The sequence below is a fragment of the Triticum dicoccoides genome, chromosome 2A (genome assembly GCF_002162155.2).
Source record: "Triticum dicoccoides isolate Atlit2015 ecotype Zavitan chromosome 2A, WEW_v2.0, whole genome shotgun sequence".
Lineage (NCBI taxonomy): Eukaryota > Viridiplantae > Streptophyta > Magnoliopsida > Poales > Poaceae > Triticum > Triticum dicoccoides.
This window is the reverse complement of record NC_041382.1, coordinates 752202364-752205425: the sequence shown is the minus strand read 5'-3', so window position 1 is coordinate 752205425 and position 3062 is coordinate 752202364.

The following is a 3062-nucleotide window of genomic DNA, read 5'->3' as shown; positions in this document are numbered from 1 at the left end:
CGCCTCCAGCTGCCACCAGCGAAGGATCCCCCTCCCTCCGCAGCGGCGACGGCGACAGTTCTCCTCAACCGGCGATCAGATCTGGGTGGCGGCGATCCACTCCGGTTGGATCAAGGGCAGTGGCGTGGGCCGACAACGACATGGTTGGCATGCTGGTGGCGGCGACGACGAGATCTCCGCGGTGGCGGCTAGGGCGCCCGATCTAGGCTCAGATGGGCTTCAACGGGCCACACCTCAAGCTGTCGTGCATCTCTTCTGATTCGGTGATGGCAAGCGGCTTCTGGGCTAGACCCGCAACAGGAGGATGTTGGGAGCTCCGGCCCTGTGCGTGGCGGTGGTGGTCATCAGCTTCGCCGGAAGTGGTTGGTCGGCTGGTTGTGGCATCTCGCATCCAATCCCGACATCGAGTGGGGAGGCGATGCTGCCAGTGAAAACCGTGCTATGACTCCGGTCATGGTGGGCGATGGCGGCATTTTCGCATCGTTATCTTATTGAAGACATCGCCACGATGACACTGTCTAGTGTCGTGGAGGCATTGACGGCAGAGAGGTCTGGCATGGTTGGTGCATTGAACCCTCCTGAAGATGGGACAGCGGAAGATGGCGGCGGCAGAGCCTAGAGCGTGTGCATGCGGTGCGCGCCGAGCTTCTGTTATAACCAGTTGGTACTCTTGATTCACTGGCGGGTGGTGTGTGGAGGCCACCGGATTAGATGCTGCTATGGCACGAGGTCAGGCACTTCATCAAGCTAGTCGATATGGCCGATAGAGGTAGTCAAATAGGTGGCTTTGGGTGGATCCATGTATTTATTTTGTCAAATTTTTATGAATAAGTTAATAAAAATGGTTGTGTGCACCCTTGGGTGTAGAGGCCGGGGGTTTCAACGTACCTGGAACACATGGCCTCCCTGGCCAGCAACACCTTCATCGTTGCCCCCTCCGTCACCATTGTCGCCGGAGTCCTCGTCATGGTCCATCCAATGGTGGAAGGGCGCATAGAGGTCGTGGCAACCCTGGCTAGTCGCCGTCTGCCGCATGGCCGCGTTGCCCGTGGATGCCGTCCCTATCCACCTGCCCATGACCTTGCATTTGTTGTTACCACCGAGGACATAGGCGGGTGCGCAGGGACTCGGCCAACCCGATCTTAATGAGCTGCTCGTTGAGGTGGAGACGACGCCGGGCTGACATTTTCGCTATGGTCTTGGACCGATCCTCGGCCCATGCAAACACGAGGTCTAGCTCGGCAAGGGCTCAATCTACCGCGATGTAGAGAATGCCGCCCAGCGTGCCGCGTTTCGACGACCCCAACACGCCTGCTCGGCCACCGTCATGTACGTGTGCGAGGATGAGGAGCCGCCGCTGTTTCAGAGGCAGTTGAGGAGGCGGCCACACATGTTGGCTACGGTGTTGCCAAGAACCACCTGCTACCATCGGACGTGCCCATCGCAGGATAGGGTTGGCGATGATGTGTGGAGAGGAGAGAAGAGGTGATGAGGGCGCGGCGATGGGGTTGGCCAGTGCCGCCTGCCTCCTTTAATAGCCGGGACATGTGGATCAACGCCGCATCAACGTGACACAACAGTCGAAGTAGGCTTCTCAGGGGTTGTTTGGTTCTAGGCCTAACATTGCCACACTTTGCAACAACGTTTGCCAGCCTTGCCTAAGGTTAGTTCATCAAAATGAGAGCCACAAGTTGGCAAGCCTAAGGGAATTTTGCCACACTTTTTGTGTGTATGCCATGTGAGGCCCAAGTGTGGCTTTGCCTAAGGTGTGGGTTGAACCAAACACTCACCTAAGTTGATCAAACTTGCCTAACCTTAGATGTGGCAATCTTTATCAAAGTTAGTCACAAACCAAACAACCCCTCAGTCGCGGCGTGAACATTGACCCTGTTTGGATCCCTAAGTTAGAGTTAGTTTTAGTTAGTTGGGGCTCAAATAACCCAAAAGTATCTAAACATGATGGGTTAGTTTGTTTTAGTTGGATCTAACTCACCCCAAAAAATTAGCCCACACTAGAGGGAGCTTATTTGGGAGTGAAGTGCATCAAAGGTCCTCGAACTATTTTAGAGGTGTTACGTAGGTCCTCGAATTATGAAAAGGGTCATTCAGGTCCTCAAAGTGCAATATGCGTTCATCCAAGTCATCGAACTATTTTAGAGGTGTCATGTAGGTCCTTGAACTATTTTAGAGGTGTCACATACGTACACACTTATTGCACTTCAAGGATTTTTAAGGACCTAGATGACATTTTTCATAGTTCGAGGACCTATGTGACACCTTCAAAATAGTTCAAGGACCTAGGGTGCACTTCACTCCTTATTTGGGTTAGTTCTCCTAGGCCCACTAGAAAAAATAGTAAAAAGTTATTCCTCCCATTCAAACATGGTCCAAAGTAGTCAAATGATTAAGAAAAAATATTTATTGTCAATCTAACCCTATCATCCAAACAACTCTTTGGTTAGAGTTAGTCTAAAGTTAGTTTAAGATTAGAATCTAACTCTAACCTCTAACTGAGTTAGAGTATCTAAAGAAGGCATTGAGGCGGTGCGCCCTCCCGTTGTGTCATGTCCGTCTGACCGACGTCGTCTAGTCACGTCCACTTTGAAGCCCCACACCAACATTAGGCCAACTCCACCGCATGACCCCAAACGGACGTCCGCTTTGTTCGATTTTGTCCGTTTGGGGGTGCCAATGGGGTCGTGTCCGCCCGGATTTGGGTTTGCGTCGGCCGGGCGCCCACCACAGCACACCCATCCCAAATATTGTTCGTCTCGGTCATTTCTTCAAACACATAAAAGACAGCCGGCGTTGCCCTCCCAAGCGGCCGCCGCTCATCGGGCCGACCGCGACGGCCCGCGCGCCGTGCTCGCCCGTCAGCCACAAACCGCGCGCGCGTCGCAGCTCGACCGCCCGCGCCTTGCCGTGCCGCCCGCCGCGCTCGCCGTGCTGCACATGCCCACGGCGGCAGTGGCTGGCTAGCTAGCCCGCATGCGGAACGCGCACACGGCGGCAGCAGCTGGCTAGCTAGCCCGCACGCGGAACACGCACACAGCGGCTCGCTA